General features: G+C 39.0%; 1 protein-coding gene across 8 annotated transcripts in view; it reads left to right on the top strand.

The window, feature by feature from the left end:
* LOC128929422 (uncharacterized) overlaps window positions 1-22,580 on the top strand; it is a 110,403-nt gene that overhangs the window by 2,376 nt on the left and 85,447 nt on the right. The window lies entirely within an intron of this gene.

The raw sequence follows: 22,580 nt of genomic DNA, 5'->3' as shown, positions 1-22,580 counted from the left end.
CTCTATGTAATTTGCAGATGGAGCCACACTCAGATTTATACCAAATCAGCCTATGTCCACAGAATTGGAAAATGGCTACTTTTTTCTCTACTATTTATGACTCTTGGATAGAAAATAAGTGTATTTCAACAAAGCTATTTTTACCATCAAGCAAAATATCAGACAATAGAGTTAAGATCTAGTTACCTGCATGTCCACCAAACTGCTTCTTCCCTTGTCAGGGCACATTGTAGTTGCCGTCATTTTATCATCAGTGTCTGGGATTTTTGCCTTAGGAAATGGTAGGTATTACTCTACACTACCTGTCCTATCTGGGAACACAGGGACTATTACTCCTATCCTACCTGGGAACACAGGGACTACACTTCTCAACCCCCTTGCTATTGAATGGGGCCATGTGACTGGTTGTGGCCAATGGACTGTGAAAGTGGCTTATGTCCATTCTGAGCCAAACACCTACAAAGCCCCTGTGTGGCCCTTCACTTCTCTCTTCCCCTGTCTTGATGATATGGAGGTCACATGTTGAGATTAAAGAGAAAGGCTGGGTACAGTGGCCTACACCTATAATCCTAGCACTTTGGGAGACCAAGGAGGGCAGATCACCTGAGCTCGCGAGTTTGAGACCAGCCTAGCCAAAATGGTGAAACCCCATCTCTACTAAAAATATGAAAAGTAGCCAGGCATGGTGGCACGCACCTGTAATCCCAGCTATTCAGGAGGCTGAGGCAGGAGAATTGCTTGAACCCAGGAGGCAGCAGATGTAGTGAGCTGAGATCATGCCACTGCACCACTCAGGCCTGGGCAACAGAGTGAGACTCTGTTGAGAGAGAGAGAGAATAATGATAATGAATTTTCTGTTAAAAAAGAGAAAAAAAATAATAATGAATTTTCTCTTCATGTTTGAAGTAACTGTGGCCACAAACTATTCAGTATTAGAATGAAATGAGACAAGATTTGCTTACATTATTACAAGAACTGTGGAAAGCCACAGCTCATTCTTTTGTGAGTGAAAAGAACACTTTTTTGTCATTGTTGTCACATAAAGCCACTGAGCTTTAAAGCTTAATTTAGCCTAGCCTACCTTCTGGACTACGGTTCATTCCAGACACACCAAATATCAAACTTCAAGAAGTACATGATCCTAAGTCTATCCATTGATTTTTCTCGAAGTAATAGGGAAAAGGCAGTAAGTAGGCTACTATTCTTGAGGCTTTCTTTAGTATTTCCACATGCTCTGTCACTACCTTAGTTGGTCTGCCTCTTATTTCCTTGGTGTTGGCCATATCACAATTACAAGATTTAGTGTCCTTCTTATCTGGGACTCCCTTCCAGCATTTGCCAATATAGCCTATACTATATTGAAGTGGAAAGAGAATTTGAGAGAGAGAGAAAATAATACACTGTCTCTACCTTTGTCTTTATGATTTTTTTTAAAGAGGGAGTTGATAATGTCTTTAAAGATCTCTAGGGATACTTACCCATATTAGAGACCTAAACTACTTGATTGCAAGTTACCAAACATCTTCTAGAGAATATCTTCTTATGCAACTTTTATCATATAGATAATTCAGTTGCAAATACTATTGCTAAAAGAATTTTAAAACAAAAACTTGATATTAACTGGGCAGTTTCCCAGAATCCCTTTATCTTCAATGGCCTGAGGAGATTTGAATACTTATCAAAAACACTTGCAAGACTTTTTCCAGAATACTTACATTTCTCCTGAGGCAACTCAAACTTCTGATTTGGCAGTGAAACCAAAACATGTTTCTTTGGGGATGGTATTGCTAATGATTACAAACTCAGTACGATCCTATTCTGCGTAATTAAACCCAAGTGGACCATATTATGAGTGCAGCAGGGAACATATCTCTGAACAATCTCAGCCTCATCTGGAATCACTCAGTATGATAGGCTCAGCGTTGCATTTGGGGTTCTGCCTGGCAAAAAATAAAAGCAGCATCTCTTCCTTCAGGATTTGTATAAACCAACGATGCAATGTATCAATGTCTTGTTGGCCTTGTCCTGTGACAAAGATGTGGAGGAAAAGCACTCAATGGATTGCAGTCAGCTTGCCCTTCTTCTAGGAGCCAAAAGGAAATTCTAGGGCAGCAAGAAAAGAGTGTTTACTCAATAGTCAAGGCTTTAACATAGCCTCCTTCCAAAACTATGAAACTGCTGGAGTAAAACATAGGGGAGACTCTTCAGGACATTGGTCTGGGCGAGGGTTTTTTGGGAAAGCACTCAAAAGCGTAGGCAACAAATGCAGAAAGAGACAAATGGGATTACATTAAATTTAAAAGCTTCTATACAATAAAGGAAACCTACAGAAGGTGAGAAAACCTACAGAAGGTGAGAAAATATTTGCTAACTATGTGCATTTGCCAAGGGGTTAATATCCAGAATATATAAGGAATTCAAACAACTCAACAGCAGAAAAACCAAATAGTCTAATTTAAAAATGGACAAAAATCCTGAACAGAGATTTCTCAAAATGAGACATACAAATGACCAACTATGAAAAAATCCTCATCGTTAATCATGAGGAAAATGAAAACCAAAACCACAGCGAAATATCACTTCACTCCAATCAGAATGACTATTATCAAAAAGATAATAGTCATAATAACTAATGATGGCAAATATGCAGAGAAATCAGAGCCCTTAGGCATCGTTGGCAGGAATATCAATTAGTACAGCTATGATAGAAAACAGTATAGAGTTTCCTCAAAACTTAAAAGTAGAACTACTATATGATCCAACAATCTCACTAGTGGGTATTTATCCAAAGGAAATGAAATCACTTTGTTGAAGAGATATCTGCCCTCTCATGTTTATTGCAGCACTATTCACAATAGCCAAATATGGAATCAACCTAAGTGTCCATCAATGGATGAATATAAAGAACATGTTGTAGAGATACATAGTGGAATACTATCCAGCCATAACGAATGAAACCCTGCCATTTGTGACAATATCGATGAACCTTTAGGACATTATGATAAGTGAAATAAGCAGGGCACAGAAAGATATATACTGTGTGATCTTACTCATCTGTGGAATCTTAAAAAGCTGATCTCGTAGATGTGCAGAGTAGATTACTGGCTACCAGAAGCTAGGAAAATAGGGAAAGTTGGGTATGTGAAGGGATTGGTCAGTGAGTACAAAATTACACTTAGATGGCTGGAATAAGTTCTAGTCTTTTATTCCATAGTATAGTGACTGTCATTAACAACATTGTACTGTATATCTCAAAATAACCAAAAGAGAGGACTTTGAATGTTCTCACAGCAAAGAAATGATCGATGTTCAAAGTGATGGATATGCTAATTACCCTGATTTGATCATCGTACAGTGTATACGTGTACCAAATATCACATTATCCCATAAATATGCAATTATATGTTGATTAAATATAAGACTAAAATCTTTCAAAATAAAATATTTTAACATTTAAAAATAATTAAAGTAACAATAAAATAGTCTCCTGTATTTTGTTCTCGCTCTAGGAAGGCACACCACCCAAGTTCAAGTCTGTGTCATCAGGACACTGATTTTTTTTTTTTTTCTGAGATGGAGTCTCACTGTTGCCCAGGCTGGAGTGCAGTGGCACCATCTCAGCTCACTGCAACCTCCGCCTCCTGGGTTCAAGCAATTCTTGTGCCTCAGCCCCCCGCATAGTTGGGTTACATGCACCTGCCACCATGCCCAGCCAATTGTTATATTTTTTGGTAGAGACAGGTTTCTGCCATGTTGGCCAAGCTGGTCTTGAACTGCTGACCTCAAGTGATCCACCTGCCTTGGCCTCCCAAGTGCTGCGATTACAGACATGAGCCACCACACCCAGCCAGGACGCTTATTTTTCTTATTCCCTTCCAACTTCTATCCTTTTTTTTCTTTTTTTTTTGGTGGGGGAGATGGAATCTTGGTCTGTCATCCAGGCTGGAGTGCAGTGGCACGATCTCAGTTCACTGCAATCTCCACCTCCCAGGTTCAAGTGATTCTTCTGCCTCAGCCTCCTGAGTAGTTGGGACTACAGATGTACGCCAGCACACCGAGCTAATTTTCGCATTTTTAGTAGAGGCGGAGTTTCTCCATGTTGGTCTCCATCTCTTGACCTCGTGATCTGCCCACCTCAGCCTCCCAAGGTGCTGGGTTACAGGCTGAGCCACACTACCCAGCCCCACTTCTATCCTTTCAGCCATCACTTGGATGCAGTTAATTCCCATATTAGTATTTCCAGTCTTGGATTCTTTTCCTACATGCCATATTATATTTCCATCTACATGCTGAGTACCTCTACTTGGATGTCCCATCAATAACCCTCATGTCACAAACCAGATATAGTGAAGAACGTGGGTTCTGAAGGCAGAATGACCTATATTCAAATCACAACTCCGGCATGTATGAGCTGTATGACCTGAACCAAATTATTTAACTACTCTCAGTTTTAGGCTTCTTATCTATAAGATGGAGTAATGATAATGCTATGTTTGTGTCTCCCCAAAATACATATGTTGAAATCCTTACAACCAAGAGGATGGTATCAGGAGATGGGACCTTTGGGAAGTGGGAATTTCAGGAGGCATGGGGACAAAAAAATTGCTGTGGTCTGAATGTTTATGTTTCCTCAAAATGCAAATGTTAAAATGTTAAGTGCCAAGGTGATAGTGTTAAGAGATGAGACCTTTGGGAGGTGGGAGTCTTTGGGATTTACTAAACTACCATCATGAATGGGATTCGCACCCTTCTAAAAAGTGGCCTGAGGAAAACCTCTTATGTCTTCCACCACATGAAGCTGCAGTGAAAAGACAGCCATCTATGAATCAGAACCTGTCTCTCACCAGACACTGAATTGGCCAGTGCCTTGATTTTGGACTTCCCAGCCTCCAGAACCATGAGAAATAGATTTCTATTTTTTATAAGCCATTCTGTTTATGGTATTTTGTTATAGCAGCCTGAATGGACTAAGACAGAAAATATCTGTTAAAAAATAATCTATTCCTCAGATTGAGTAGTTGGTATATATATATGGGTATTTATCATGGTATTTCCTATATTTTTATTCATACCTTAGGTAGGTGAAAATAAAAATAGAATTAATAGCAAAAATGAGGGATCATTATACTTCCTTGTTATGGGTGTCTGCGTCAATTTACTGAAATTGAGCATATGACATATTACCTGACAAATATTTATTGAATGTTCATCTTATGCCAAGCACTGGGGACAAAAGTATTTAACAAAACAATCACAGTTCCTGCCCTCAGGGTGCTTCAGTTTAATAATATCTGCCTTATTGTCTCCTGCCTACTACCAATTCCTCCTCTTGACTTCATTATTTCTTTTATTGATCTCAATTACTCAAGTTCAAAACCTTGGAGTTGTTTTTGGCTCATCTCTCCTTCTGGCCCCCATATCAGGACAGGTGTAGTTTCCTCTACTACATTTCTCCATCCCATCCTTCTCTTCCTTTTTCACTGTTATGACTCTAGTTCCGATCCTCATTGCTTCCTCCTGGCTAGAATATTAGCCTCTGCTGCCAGATTAATCTTCATGGAAAGCAACCCTAATCATATCATTCTCCAGCTTAAAAACTTTCAAGTGGTTTACAATTGCCTTCTGAATTATATCCTTATTCTGTCATTTGAGACCTAGACTGCTGTCTTTGACAAACTCAGCCAAGTAAGTCACTGGCATTTAGCAGGTGTTTGATACATATTTTTAAATGTTGTCAGTTAGTCAACAAGTCCCTGTCTGTATCCTGCACTTGCAAATTTTTTCTATGTCTTTGCTCATGCTGTTCCATCTCTATCGAATTATTTGAGGTTCACGTAAAAATTTATTTGAACATTCCCACCAGATGCCGTTCTTCCAAAGTAACTCTTGTCTGTTCATTTCAATGAGCAGAGATTATCATAAACAGTTTATTTTCATCTGTCACAACTTATTTACAAGGACTTTGATCAGTACATTATGCTAAGGATACCTCACGGTCCACTACATTGATAATAACATGCTGATTAGACCTGTTGAACAGAAAGTGGCAGACGTCCAAGTAAGGCACACACATATCAGAGGGTGGGAAATGCACTCTGGGAAAATTCATGGTCCTGACATCTCCGTGAATTTCTAGAGATCTGCAGTAGTCTGGGGCATGTTAAAATAGCCTCTCCAATGTGAAAGGCAAGTTGCTTCTCTTTGTACCCCTACTAATACATGATGTAACCTATTCCTGAGCTATCCAGAAAGGCTACCAGCTCTGTATAAGGCACAGAGCACGAAAAGGCTCTCCACCTGGTTTGGGTTGTAGTGGATACAGATCTGCCCCAGTGGCCTTTTGATCTCAGCAGCTCCAGATATAGTCAAGGTAACTGCAGCAGATAGAGGTTGGTATGGAGCCTCTGACAAGCTCCAACTAAAGACACATAGTTGGTTACTGCATGGCCCACCACCAGCCATACAGTGCCCTTGTGTTAACTTTTAGGATATTTTAAAATATGGTAAAATATACATACAATTTATCATTTTAAGTGTGTAGTTAAGTAGTGTTAAGCATATTTACATTGTTGTGCAATCGTCATCACTATCCATCTCCAAAATGCTTTTCATCTTGCAAAACTGAAACTCTGTACCCACAAAACAATAACTCCTGATTTTTCCCTACCACTGGCCTCTGGCGATCACCATTCTATTTTCTATTGCTACAAATATGACAATTCTAGGTACCTCACATAAATACCATATGACCATATAGTATTTGTCCTTTTGCAAATGGCTTATTTCATGTGTCAAAATATTCTTAAGGTGCATCTATATTGTAGCATATGTCAGAATTTTTTGCCTCTTGAAGGCTGAATAATATTCCATTGTATGGATAGACCATGCTTTGTTTATCCATTCATTCTCCAGTAGGCAGTTGGGTTGCTTGTACATTTTGGTTGTTGTGAATAATGCAGCTATGAACATGAGTGTGCAAAAATCTCCTTGACACCTGCTTTCAATTCTTTTGCATAAGCACCCCAACATAGAATTGCTGGGTCATAGGTAATTCCATTTTTAATTTTTTGAGGAAATGTCATACTGTTTTTCATGGTGGTTGCAGCATTTTACATTCCCACTAACAGTGCAGAAGGGTTCCAATTTTCCTGTGTCATCACCAGTACATGTTATTTTCTGGAGAAGTTTTGGTTTTAGCTTTTTTTGACAGCAGCCATCTTATTGGGTGTGAGGTGGTCCATTGTGCTCATGATAAAAAGATGCAGAGGATGCCTGTGAACTCATGGATTGAATAGTGTCTAATCCACCATGACACAAACTTAGCACAGCCCAGAATCACTCAAACAAAAGAAGGAAGCAGGGCATAAGAGATCCTCCTGGAAAGTCGAGGCTTCAGTGAGCCATGATCATGCCACTGCACTTCAGCCTGGGTGACAGAGGCAACCCTGTCTCAAAAACAATTAGAAAAAAAGGGACTTCCCACTAAAGCAAATACTAAAGATCCGACTGAGTTGCATGAGAAGCTGATTCAGATTCCCATGTCTTCTCCCAGTGTCGATCAATGCCACCTCTCCCTCAATTCATACTAACAATGTTATAGGGCATTTAATGCACTTAGTTTATGAAAAAAGAAAAAGTTCCAGCCTGATTTATAGATGTTTCTGCAAAATAAACTCAAAGCAGCCAGAAGTTGAATGCTGCAGCATACAGCCCTGCTCAGGAGTGACCACCAAGGGTGAAAGGGAGGGCACTTCTCCAGGTGGGCAGAACTGTGCAGTTTTTCTGGAAATTTCAATTCCTTGAAAGATAGACGGCCACATATGCAGATTGATGCCAAGTAGAGGTGGGTGACCAGCATTTTGTTTAATGCCCAGAACTGGGAAGGGGCAAAATTTGAGATCAGCAACAAGAAATAAGGAAAATATTTAGGGATGGATCTTTCAAAAGAGCCCAGAGTATTAAAAATACTTGTGTCCCATGTAAATACTCACCATAGGGCATCGCTTCAGTGATATAGTGACATTCTCAGTAACTATACAAACAGGATGGTCCATTTTATGGCACCTCTTTCTTCTCCTCCTCCTCCTTCCTCTCTCATTAATTTTGTAATCTCTTGCATTAATTTCTGTTGGTTTAAAATACTGTTATCAATGGAATGTTTGTGTTACCATAAAATTCATCTTTTGAAACTAACCTCCAATGTGACTGTATTGGGAGATAGGGCCTGATAGGAGGTGATAGAGGTTAAATAAGGTCATAAGGGTCAGGCCCTAATCCAATAGGATTGGTGCCCTTATAAGATGAGGAAGAGACAACAGAGCTTTCTCTCTTTCAGTCAGGTGAGCAGATAGCCTCCAGAAGTGTGAGAAAGAAATTTCTGTTGTTGAAGCCACTTGGTCTGTGGCATTTTGTTATGGCAGCCCTAGCTGACTAATACAAATACTTACAGTAGTTTTTCTTCCTTGTGCTGATTCTTGCCTGGCAGATACATATCATAATATAGCTTTTAGGAAATCTAGATACTTTAAGTTTCATGAATTTATACGTACAGTCACAAGAATATTAATACCTAAAATCTCACCAGCCTGAAGCCTCGATCTTCATGATACAGTCATCTTCTTCCTAATATTTCCTAATAAATATTTCCAACATGTATACACAAGCCAATCCTGGTGGGTCCCTGCTGTCTAGTCAACTGGCTCAGAATTCCTTGGCAGGAGGACATGCTGCTCCTCTCTACTGCCGCTGTGGCTGTGGGGAATTTGCAGTGTGATGTCAGGGAAGCTAAAAGGCTACCTCAGCTCATGACTCAAGAATCAAACTCACACTCATTTTGGAGAATTCCCACTCTAATCATGTTTGCTTCCTAGAGCATAAGAGTTTTTTTCTTTTCCCATCATGGTGATCCAAACTGGGCCCTCCGTGACAGTTTTTCTGTGCCAATTCTTGACTGGGATTTAGCTTCCATTATGGTTAGTCACTGCCATTGCCAATATTGTGACTTTCACTATGGTTATGGTCACCAACAGTGCTGAAAACATGCTCTCTTCAATTCTTGTGAAGTCAGAAAGCTGCCTTTGTATGCCAGTGCCAGAGATCTGCCCACTGCAGATTTTCTTGAGAAGTGAAAGTCAGGACATTCTTAATTTAGGATTTGCCCCACAGCAGAGTTTCTGGGTCATCAAAGTGTCAGAGTCCATAGCCCTTCCATTCATGCACGTTGCCATTCCCCACAAGGTGCATAAATGAAATGCATTCTAAGATTAGTGAGCCCATTGCACCCAGCACCTCCTCCATTTTCCCTCTGACATCAAATCCTGTTGCTAGAATTTGTTCTTCATGGTTATCCCATTTGCAATTGTGATGAATTAATCTCATTCTTTGGGTGGAGTTAGGACCTTTGTGGAGCAGATGGTAAGCAGCCTGCATTACAGACTAGCTTATTCTTCAGATAATTGCAAATATCTGTTCAGGGTTCAAGTTTTTATAAATTCAGAAAGTTCTTCGGCTCCTGTGAAAATAATTGTATTCCAATAAACAAGTGGTGGGGCAGTGTGGGAGGCAGGATTTTTGCTAACCTAACAATCTGGAAGCATCTGAGTCCCAGCTCTAGTCCAGTTAGGACTCCTTGTCACATTCTGAATAGTGAAAGATTAGAAACAATAGCAAAAATAAATAGAATTATTAAAGTGTGGTGTGGCCATATTTACAATATGATATGGCGTTTAAAATTTTTTCAAAGAATCCTTAATGACTTAGAAAAATGCTCATGGCACTATTTTAAGCAAAAACCTGGATACAAAAGTGTATATACAGTATGACCTAAGTTTTGTTTCAAAACGTGTGTGTGTGTGTGTGTGTGTGTGTGTGTGTATAGAGAGAAAATAGAAAAAGGAATAAATAGATACAACATTTACATCTGGGTGGTGGGTTTGTGATTGATTTCAATTTTAACTTAAAAAAATTTTACAAATATTCACATTGCATATTTTAATAATTATAAAGAACATGTATTTTTAAAAAGTCATTTCAAGCTGGTCATAGTGGCTGATGCCTGTAATCCCAGCATTTTGGGAGGCTGAAATGGGCAGATCACTTGAGGTCAGGAGTTCACGACCATCCCAAGCAGCATGGTGAAATCCTAGCTCTACTAAAAAATACAAAACTTAGCTGGATGTGGTGGCAGGCACCTGTAATCCCAGCTACTAGGGAGGCTGAGGCAGGAGAATCACTTGAACACAGGAGACAGAGGTTACACTGCACTCCAGCCTGGTTGTCAGAGTGAGGTGAGACTACATCTCAAAAAAAAAAAAGACATTTCAAAATAAAAATCAATCATAATCAATAATCACATTGTCATGTCATGAATCAAAGCAAAAATTTTTGTAGAGAATACTTTTTTTTAGCAAATCATGAATTAGACACTAAATGGTTGAGAGACCTCCCCTAAAATTTCAATTCAAAAATAATCTTTCTGAGCCCAGTTATTATTTTTCAAGAACAAAATCAGGCATATTTGCCATGAGGAAACAATAAAAGCAAATATCCCAAATGTATAACAATAGCTGGAAAAAGAAAAGAGGAGGGCGTTTCCTCCTGAGCTGTCAAGTTCTTGGCAAGGCTGTTTTTATAACAACAACAACAAAAAAAAAATCCAAATATTTTTCTAGGAGTCCAGTTGGCTTTAAAGAAATGTTCTATGGTGCTGTAAAGACAATGTTCTATTAAAATTACTCAATTTAGCTTTAACTTTTAGTAATAAATCTGAAATGCATCTTTGGTATTTGGGTAACAAATATATCTTTGATATTTGAGAAAATAGAATTTATGTAATTAATAAAGCCTTACCTTAACCCCACACATCTTTTTAATTTTGATATAGATGCTAAATATTGGGAAAATGTATATAAATATGGATCTTGTCACCAGACCAATCTCAGATTCTTTATAAACAGATGTTAAAAGTTATTCTTGGGTTATGTTAGGGTTTTCTTGTGGAGATAATGACTAATTTGAAATGCTGGCTCTGCAAGAAAATTCTTTCTTCTCTTCTTTGGCAGAGAGAATATTTTTGTAAACAAAAGCAGTGAAGAAGATTTGTTCAAAATGGTGAAATAACATAAGGATTTGATCTGGATCTAACTTGCTGAAAACCACCTATGTTTGCAATTGGATTTGACAGTAGCAATTGACTGTGTTGCCACTGCAAAGACATTCTTAAAGCACTTAACATGGCACAAATCCCATTAATTTCTGGTAGAGCAGTTCAAGTTTATTTTCGTGCCTTGTTCCTAAACATTCAGCCATTTTGCAAGGATAATCGATACTGTGATTTGAATGTGTCCCCAAAATTGAGGTGTTAGAAACATAATCTTCTATACAACAGTGTTGAAAGATTGGGCCTAATGAAGATGTTTAGGTCATGAGGGCTCCCCTCTTATGAATGCATCAATGCTGCTATAAAAAGGGCTTGTGGGAGTGGGTACTCTGTCTGTCCTGCTCTTCTGCCATGTGATGATGCATCATTCCTCCCTTATGGAGGACACAGCATCCAAGGCAATATCTTAGAAACAGAGAGAGTAGGTCTCAACCTACTGGCACCTTGATCTTGGACTTCCCAGCCTCCAGAACTGTGAGAGGATACATTTCTGTTCTTTATGAATTACTCAGTCTGTGGCATTCTATTATAGCAGCACAAAATGGACTTAAAATAAGAAGGAGAAAGAATCATCTTATAAATGAATTATATTGGAAAAGTCATGTTGTAAAAAGCTTGTTCACTGCTCCAACTTCACAAATGATGGCTGTTTCTGGGCCATCCCACAAACAATGATACTAATCCTGCTACTACTTACACTGTAGCTAACTCCCATTTATAATATGTCTACAGTGAAATGCGTAGGAACTGGCTTGACCTTGCATTTTAGAAACAGACCTCCTCCCTCTACCTTAAAAACAAGAGGAGGCACTTCTACAAACTCCAGAGCAGTGGTAGCCTGGGCAGCTCTCAAGTGGGAGGGGTGCCATCAGAGATGGCTTCTCTTGAAGACCAATATCAACTCTCTTCTTTCTATTGTTAGGCTGAAAGAGTCATAAAGTTCTTTAGATTCCATGGTCTGTGAAGACTGTGAAACAATATGCTACCAGGATATAGAGATACATATGTATATGTAACCCTAGGAACAGACCTCCTCCTTCCACCTTAGAAATAAAGGAGGCACTTATATATAGATCAGATCTTGTGAGACCCTCTTATATATATAAGGAGTGCCTCCTTTTATTCTAAGGTGGAAGGAGGAGGTCTGTTCCTAAAATACAAGGTCAAGCCAGTTCCTATGCATATATATGTAACCCTATATCCATATATATGTCACATAGGTGTGTGTATATATATGACTATTTTTATACTCATATATGGAATATAATTATCTCAACACAATAATGTGTCAATGAAGTATCCATTTCCTTAGCTTACTTCTCCTGAATTTCATAGTCATGTTTGTTAGCATTTTTTCATTCATTTTGATCTTGGAAACAGTGAACACAAAAGATTTTAAGAAAATTTACAAGAGCAAAACATTAAATAGGGATAATTACATTAACTTTTTTACAATATTGAGAAAAATGGATCTTACTGTAATTTAACTGATAGTATTCCTGCCCACTTTTGAAATCATTGTTTTAAACATTAAAATTTTTGAATTAAAGAATAAAAGAAAAGATAAATGAAAAGGGACTCACTCAACAATGAATTCCCCATGACCTTATATTTAGTGACTCACCTTTGTATGTCAAGAAGCTCTGAAAACTAAAGTAGGGCAATAGAATGAACAATAAACTGGGCAATAGAACTTCCATTACTAGGAAAGTTTTAAAATTACAATATCCTTGATGGTATGAACAAATACTATTTGTCTCTTTGCAGGATGCATAATGCCTATAAATCCCAAGAAAGTGGGCTAAATGAATAAAAATATTTTTCTAAAGTCATTTCCTGCCTTGATTCTCATTCTCTTGAGTTACCAGAGATGACATTGACATGAAACCAAAGCAATTTGTTTTAATATTAGGAGTAGAAGCTTTCTAGGGAAGAAAATACCTAGGTTTGAACAGAAGACAGTGACAATGCTCGATTACTCTATTGAGATATTTATCAATGACATCAAACATCTGACTACTTTGGCCTAGAAAGAGGAAGCTTCTGCTAGCCATCTCATTGGCAGTGGCTCTGTGAGCTTCCTTATACTTTCAATTTCTGGAGTATCTCAAGTGCTAACTCCCAATCCTTAATTTTAAATATTTTTCCATTTCCATCATTAGCACACCTCAACTATGATTTCTAAATTTCAACAATCTATGTTTAGAATCGTGCACATTTTGTTAATTTTTTTCTTTTTCCTCACAATTTAATACACATTTGAAAATGAAAGTTCAAAAAGTACATGATTGAAACTACAGCTAAATGCCTTATCATATTTAACTATTTATATCTGCTACAATTGTCATGTCACTAGTGAAATGGTTTGGCTGTGTCCCCGCCCAAATCTTACCTTGAATACCCACGTGTTATGGGAGGGACCTAGTGGGAGGTAATTGAATCATGGAGGCAGGTCTTTCCCATGATGTTCTCCTGATAGCAAATAAGTCTCATGAGATCTGACAGTATCATAAGGGGGAGTTTCCCTGACCAATCTCTCTCTTTGCCTGCTGCCATCCATGTAGGACGTGACATGTTCTTTCTTGCCTTCTGCCATGATTGTGAGGCCTCCCAAGCCATGTGAAACTATAAGTCATTGTATTAGTCCATTTTCACACTGCTGATAAAGACATACCTAAGACTGGGCAATTTAAAAAAGAAGAAGGGTCTTACAAAAGAAAGAAAGAGGCTTATAGTTCCACATGGCTGGGAGGCCTCACAATCATGGCAGAAGGCAAGGAGGAACAAGCCATGTCTTACATGGATGGCAGCAGGCAAAGAGAGCTTGTGCAGGGAAACTCTTGTTTTTAAAACCATCAGCTCTTGTAAGACCCATTCACTATCATGAAAACAGCACAGGAAAGAGCCACCCCATGATTCAATAATCTCCCACCAGGTTCCTCCCACAACACATTGGAATTATGGGAGCTACAAGATGAGATTTGGGTGGGGACACAGAACCAAACCATATCAGTCATTAAACCTCTTTCTTTTGTAAATTGCCCTATCAGCATCATGAAAATGGACTAATACAACTCATCTCATTTTTCTATTAGCAATTATTAAAAATAATTGCAAAATGCAAGAATATATTCAATATTCACTTAACTGCATGAACACTTCTAGACAAACCAAGAAAGCAATATAGTTTAAAGTAATATGTCAGTTGGCCAGCAAGATCACCATGGGACAATTCTAAATGTGTATTCATCAGTTGATAAATAAAAGTTCAAAGTCTGCAAATTGAGGTCATCATAGAATGTAACAGAAGTGCAGATTGCTTTGAGTTCATTATTACCTTTACTCTTTTGTCTTACCCTTCAATCAATAAAGTATACTTTTATTTTCTAAAAAAATGTAATATTAAACTTTCATTAGAATGCTATGCAGAATGAATACTCCTTCAATATAAATTTATCTTTATAATGTATATAAAAATACATGTTCACACACACATACACACACACACAGAGTATATGTTCACTGAGAGGAGGAGACATCTCTTGCAAATTGTAGCAAAGTGCACATGGGACCACTGAGAATACTAATAACTTCCTCAAACTGGTTTCTCTATAACAGTTCAAAGCAAAAACAAAAAAAAATCATTATACAAAAAGACACCTGCATGTTTATCACAAAACTATTTGAAAAATAATCACTTCTATGTTTATTCACAAAACTATTCACAATATGAAAAATATGGAATCAACCAAAGTGTCCATTAATGAAGGCATGGATAAAGAATATGTGATATGTATACACAGTGGAATACTATTCAGCCATAGAAAGAAGGAAGTAATGTCTTTTGCAGCAAAATGGATGGAATGGAGGCCATTATCTTAAATGAAACAACTCAGAAAGACAAACACCACATGTTCTCACTTATAAGTAGGAGCTAAATTAGGTGTGCACACGACATAGCATGTGAAATGATAGACATTGGAGACTCAGGAGGGTGGGAAAGGCGGGAGGCGAGTGGATGATGAGAAATTAATGGGTGCAGTGTGCACCGTAAAAGCCCAGACTTCACCACTACACAAAATATTCGTGTAATAAAATTGTACTTGTAACCCTTAAATTTATACCAAAAAAAAAAAAAAAAAAAAAAAAAAAAAAAAAAAACAGAAATGGGAGGCACTACCAAGGCAGATCATTTTATTTTAATCTCTTTGGGCTTAAATAAAATGAAGAAGTTTCATTTATCATTGGAAATTCTAAAACCATTTATACCCCACAGTGGGTATTTTATGTCATTTAATTGTTTTTGCCTTTGTATTGCTTTATTTCACCTTCTTGAGGGGAATTGTGATACAATAGAGGCTCACAAGCCAAACTGCCTGGGCTGGAATACTAGCTCTCCCATTTCAGCTTACAGGCCTGGAATGTGCTTAACCTCTGTGCCCCAGTTTTCTCACTTGTTAAATGGGAATTAATAACTGAGTTGTGAGGAATCAAAGAGTAATGAATTCTAAGCAGTTAGAAGAGTGCCTGTCACATTCAAGCTCTCACAAACCCTTCATGCTGGGCTCAGCTCCTCTTCCATTTCATTTCTCTTTTCTAACTCAAAATAGGCAGAAATGAAAACACAGCAATTCTCATTAATGGACCCTAGTGATAGTTTGGATGAGACAGTTAATTTATCATGCAAGGCTGACCCACAAATTGCAGGCTGTTTCACATCCCTGATTTCTGGGCATTATTATTATTTTATTGCTAGCAGAAATGCCCAATCATTTTGACAGCCGAAAACAGCACCCTATCCCCTGCCCTGTCCCTTGGTTTCAAATGCCCACCCAGGTTAAGAGCCACAGCAGATATTTAATTCTCACTTTCATTGATGTCAACTAAAGGTTAAGGGAAAATAGTGGAAATAGTAGTGGATGAAGTAAGCAATAATATTAACAACTGCTATTTATTGAGTCCTCACTATAGTCCATGGTTCATAATAGACTCATAAGGAGAGAAAGAAACTGAGATGAAAAAAGTAATTAATCCAGGTCACAAAGGTGTCAAGGTGGTACAAGAATTCAAATTCATGGTTATCTTACTCCATATCACATGCTCTTATTCATAAAAACTAAATCACTTACTGTGTTAATTAAACTAAGACAGCTCTATCAGTTTGACAGAAGACCAGATTTTGTGCAAGTATAAAGTTAATATACTCATCTATACAATTATGCAGTATACCTGAACAGACCTGCTTTTGTTCACCCTGTACCCTGAACTATTAACTTTAATTGTTAGGTGGAGTTCAGTCTGTAGATGGTGTATTAGTCTGTTCTTACACTGCTATAAAGATACTACTCGAGACTGGGAAATTTATAAGAAAAGAGGTTTAATTGACTCACAGTTCCACATAGTTGGAGAGGCCTCAGGAAACTTAGTCATGGCCAAGGACGAAGGGGAAGCAAGGATCTTCACATATGGCAGCAGGAGAGAGAAGTGCGAGCAAGGGAAATGCCAGATGCTTATAAACCATCAGATCTCATGAGAACTCACTCACTATCATAAGAACAGCATGGGGCAACCACCCCCATGATCCAATCACCTCCCTCCCTTGATACATGGAGATTATAGGTCCCTCCCTTGACAGGTGGGGATTACAATTGGAGATGAGATGTGGGTTTGAAGGCAGAACCAAACCATATCATATGGATACAGATAACAATATTTGTGAGAATTCTTACGAAATTCACAAAAATTTTTTTGAGACCAATTGAATTCACAGTCTGTAAAGTCTTCAGGTCTTTCCAACCTGTGGATATGGCATCCACTGACCCATTGTTTTCACTTGCTCATTCAAAAATCCCTGTCTCCAACCAGGTGCAGTGGCTCAGCGTGTAATCCCAGCACATTGAAAGGCCAAGTGGGGCAGATAGCTTGAGCTCAGGAGTTCAAGACCAACCTGGGAAAAATGTTGAAACCCCATCTCTACCAAAAATACGAAAAATTAGCTGGGCATAGTGACACGCGCCTGTAGTCCCGGCCAGCTGCTCAGGAAGTCTGAAGTGAAAGGATCACTTGATCCCAGGACACGGAGATTGCAGTGAGCCAAGATGGTGGCACTGCACTCCAGCCCAGGTGACAGAGCAAAACCCTGTCTCAAAAAAACAAAACAAAACAAAGACACACAAATTTTTGTCTCCAGAAAAGCTCCTCTCAGGCATGTCTAGGCACTCCTAGAGGCTTGCTCAGACAGGCCCGGGAACACCTGTTATCCTCACACTCCAGATTCTGCCCTATGAAAATTCCAACTGGGGGATACCTCATCCTTGCCAGTGCCACTGGGCCCTTCAGTGAGAAGATTCTCATCCATGCCAAGAGTGTTGTTTTCTAGAACTTTCAGACTGACCATTTGAAGGGCCAGTGCCATGCTGGATTATTTCCTACAGAAGGGGAGAGGACGCCTCTCTTCCCAACTTTGGGTCACATCTTAATTTCTCAGCCTCAGTGCAGCTCTACCTGAGCCCAGAGTCCACAGAATTTCTCAGCAAGCTCTTCTAGGTTGGGGCTCACCCATGTTTCCATTGCTGCTGAAGCCTAAGTGAGGAGAGAGAGGCAAACACTAGGTCATTAGCCCTGTCCTTGTCTTCCCAGTGTGCCCTACTCAGATGTTTCTACTCTAAAGAAAATAAAAACCTTTATTGTGGTGGTTAATTTTATGTGTCAACTTGGTAGGCTATGGTGCTCTGTTTTTGGATCAAACACCAGTCTAGATGTTGCTGTGAAGGTATTTTTACAGACGAGTTTAACATTTAAATCACTGAGAAAATCAGATTACCCTCTAGAAAATGCATGGGCCTCTTTCAATCAGTTGAAAGGCTTTAGAGAAAAGATTGAGGACTCCCAAAGAGGAAACAATTCTGCCTCAAAACTGCCTTAGGAGTCAAGAATGCAACATTAACTTTTGCCAAAATTGCAGCAAGCCTGCCTTACGGATTTTGTACTTGGCAGCTCCTACAATTGTGTGTGCCAATTATTTAAAATAAATTTCATGTATATATATGATGTATATACATATCTATATTTGAAACTAATATATCCTATTGGTTCTGTTTCTCTGGAGAACCCTGTCTAATACACTTATGCTATCCCCTTTCAGACAAACCCAAAGTATTCAATCATAGAAACGCATCTAAACAGATGCCTAGTGTTATCGCCTGCTGGGAAGGTCAGCAAACCATACATTGATTGATGCCCAGTTGAGGCCTTTGAGAGCACTAGTTTATGTTGTAGATAATGAGTTATGGATAGTATTAGGTAAGTTAGGATATCAGTTTCTATTTCTCTCCCCTAGGACCCTACACCAGCATCGCTGAAAAGACGCCTCCTGTGCTGGTCTGGTCTTGTTTCACATTGTTCTTTCTCCAGCCATTCCACAGTGGAATATCTGATTCTTCAAGAACATTCCTACCATGACAATTTCCATTTCTGTTATGACTACTATAATTACCTAACATTTTTTGGCCATTTCTTATTTAACCCAGATGTCAATGAGGAGATCTTCACTCTGAGACATAATGAGCTTGAGTCCACAGTCCATATCACATGAAAGTCCACATGTCTACAGATTTTTAGATGGGTATAGGGGAGCCTATATGCTCAAAGTCAATGTAAGCTCCAGGTTTCCACTGCTGCTCTTCTGTACTATGTCATCTCAGACTTACACCTAAGCTTTTTTCTAGATTTCCAATGAAAAATAATTCAAACCAAATATTTGCGAAAATATAAACTATACTGAAGATGTTTAGGTTCCATAGAAGGGTCATTTCATCCAACACAGTACTGCCAACCTAAAACATGTATTAGTATAGTGGATAATGTTTGAAATGCCTGTTGAAGTTTTCTTTCTTTACATTTCCTTTGATCCTCCCATTTCTTCTCACTGGTCCAGCACCTGTAGCATCTTTTATCTTTACTGTAGAGGAAGTCAGAGAGAAGCTACAGGCAAAAAGCCTTGGAGTAGCAGAGACTTGAGCTGAGAGCCACAACACCCGAAGAGGAAAATGTTTTCTGAATTCCAAAAACATAGCTTTTATTATCAGGAGGCAATGCCTGAAGGCAGAAGACACAACGTTTACCCATAAACAATTTCTGTGGAGGAGAAAGATGAAGAGCCCATTTCCAGCCACACAAGAAGATAAAAGATTTTGCTTGAATTGGGGAAAGAACTTCAAAGAGGGGAGGAGAAGAAAAGAGTGAGTTTGCCTGTGTCTCTGGCCCCTGGCTCCACTTCCCCCCAGGCCATGTCGAGCTAGGGAGGAAAACTGCAAATCTAATATGGGTTCATGGGAGCCAAGACAAGAAAGGACTTGGCCTTACTTCTCAGTGGATAAGCTTGGGAAGACTGAGTTTCAACTCAGCATCCATCCCAGCCAGCAAATTCTGAGTGAAACACTCTGACAGCTGGCCTCATGGACCTCCAGGATGATAAGGGACAGTGGCAAAAAGTTGCTTGTGGTCCCTGAGAGGAGGATGGGAATGACACTTAGACAAGTGGACATTGATAGTGTTTAGATGTGTGTTCCCTCCAAGTCTTGTGTTGAAATGTGATCTCCAACGTGGATCCCTCAAGAATGGCTTGGTGCCCTCCCCATGGTCATGAATGAGTTCTTGCTTTCTTAGTTCATGCAAGAGCTGGTTGTTTAAAGGAGCCTGGAACCTCCTGCTCTCTCTATTGCTCCATCTCTTGCTGTATGACATGGCAGCTCCCCCTGAAGCAGCAGCGGCTGAAAACAAACCTCTCAAATAACGAACAATGAACAGGGAAGGAAGCAGTAATTTTATTCGGTCAGGAGCTGTATCAGGTATAGATGCCTCTACAACCGAGCTCCCTAACAAAGAAAATCCTGGCCTTTTTAAAGGCTCACAATTTAAGAGATCTAAGTGGTGCACAAATCAGAGGGTTGTGATTGATTTAGCAAGCGTGGGGGACGTGACTGGATAGGGGTCTTGAGTGGCTGAGTAAGAACAATGCCTTCCGGGATAAGGTTCCTCCATACCATGCCTATAATCTATAGATAGGATTGCGGTTAGGAGTAGGGGGTTTAGTTTTTAACCTCCAGACCTGGTCAGCTGTGACCAACTGGTTCTTCCACTGACCTTATCTGGCTGGCTTTTAACTTTCATTTCCTCTTTTTCCCCTAAGCATAGGCCGAGGGAAGGGGATCGCCTTCCTCATTTCCCCACTTTGAGTAGTTCACTTATTTATTAGTGAGGGTTCTCACTCTCTTCTTCACTATGCTGGTCATTTAATGATACCGATTGATAGTGATTCATGTCATATGCTTGAGCTGAAGTCTTTTGGTGAGCTACAATAGTGACTAAACCTCTAATCATCTGGAGGAATTACAGGAAATAAACAAGGGAGCAACAAGCATGTACCTATTACCCAGCACCACACCTATTATGAGGGTTTTAAATCTTCCCAAAGCTGAGAACCATCTCCTAAACATGGATGCAAGGTCAAACCTGTGCCAAACATGCACCGGCACATGGGCTAGTTTTGCCATGTCTGTTACAATATTTTCAACTGCCTGGCCTTGATCGTCTATATGCAGGCAACAGTTGGGAAACTGAATTTTCCACAGACTCCTCCTTTGGCTGCCAGCAAGTAGTTTAGTGCCAATCTATTTTGGTAAATAGCATTTCTCATTTGAGTTTCTTGCTAGGCCAAAAGGGTTAAAGCTTTACCAGTTTCGTTGGTGATTATTTCTTTTTTTTTTTTTTTTTTGGGGGGGGGAGGAAGGCAGGAAGGGAGGGAAGAAGGACGGTAGGGAGGAAGGAGGGGATGAAGGAAGGAAGGAAGGGAGGAAGCGGGAGGGAGGGAAGGGAAGGAAAGGAAGGAAATCAAGCAATGAGAGAGACATTGCCAACCTGGATCTAGAGGTTTACAAGTTGATTTTTTTTTGAGAGAAGGAAAGAAAAAAAAAAAAGTAAAGGAGAGGAAGAAAGAGGAAGAAAAAGAGGAAGAGTAAATGGAAATATTGCTTTATTTTGAAAAAAATTGGGTATTAATAATGGCCAATCAATGTTTCATTTAAACTTATGGGTAGGTGTGATGTGGTATTGACAAGAATGTATATTTTGTGTATTTGAAGTGGAGAGCTCTATAAATATTTATTAAGTTTACTTGTTCCGGATCTGAGTTCGAGTCCTTGATATCCTTATTAATTTTCTGTCTCATTGAATCTAAGTCTCGTATCTGTGTGTTAGGATCATAAGCTCTTACTGTTGCATTGATCCTTTTATCACTATATCTTTGTTGCTTTAAAATCTATTTTTTCCAATATGAGAATTGCAACTCCTGCTTTTTATTTATTTATTATTTATTTTTGCTCTCCATTTGGTTGGTAAATCTTTCTCCATCCCTTTGTTTTGAGTCTTTGTGTATCCTTGCATGTGAAACAGGTCTGGATGTAACATGCCGTTGGGTTTTGGCTGTGTCTTTTGATTGGGGGATTTAGTCAATTAAAATTTAGGGTTACTGCCATTTGATGTTGACTGGCTGTTTTATCCATTCGTTGGTGTAAATTCTTCTTTATGTTGGTGCTGTTTACTTTTTGGTGTATTTTTAGAAAGGCTAATACTGGTTGATTCTTTCTGTGTGTAATGCTTCTTTCAGAAGCTCTTGTAAAGCAGGCCTGGTGGTAATAAAATCTCTGAGTTCTTGCTTGTTCATAAAAGATTTTAATTTTCCTTCAGTTGTGAAGCTTAGTTTGGCTGGATATGAAATTCTGGGCTGAAGGTTCTGTTCTTTGAGGATGTTGAATATTGGCCCCCACTCTCTTCTGGCTTGTAGAGTTTCTGCTGAGAGGTCTGATGTAAGTCTGATAGGCTTGCCTTTGTGGGTAACCTGACCTTTCTCTCTGGCTGCCCTTAGTATTTTCTCCTTCGTTTCAACCCTGGTGAATCTAACGATTATGTGCCTTGGGGTTGCTCTTCTTGAGGAATGTCTTTATGGTGTTCTCTGTATTACCTGGGGTTGAATGTTGACCTGCTTTGCTAGTTTAGGAAAATTTTCCTGAATAATATCCTGAAGGGTATTTTCCAGCTTGGATTCATTCTCTCCGTCACATTCAGGTACACCTATCAAACGTAAATTTGTTCTTTTCACATAGTCCCACATTTCTTGGAGACTTTGCTCATTCCTTTTTATCCTTTTTTCTTTAATCTTTTCTTCACGTTTTATTTCATTAAGTTGGACTTTGACCTCTGATATCCCTTCTTCTGCTTGAACAATTCGAGTGTTTAAACCTGTGCATACTTCTCGGAGTTCCTGTATTATATTCTTCAGTTCCATTAATTCACTCATACTCCTCTCTAAGTTGTCTATTCTCAATAGGATTTCATCAAACCTTTTTTCAAAGTTCCTAGTTTC

Source organism: Callithrix jacchus, chromosome 13 (genome assembly GCF_049354715.1).
Source record: "Callithrix jacchus isolate 240 chromosome 13, calJac240_pri, whole genome shotgun sequence".
NCBI lineage: Eukaryota > Metazoa > Chordata > Mammalia > Primates > Cebidae > Callithrix > Callithrix jacchus.
This window is presented reverse-complemented; position numbering and strand designations above follow the sequence as displayed.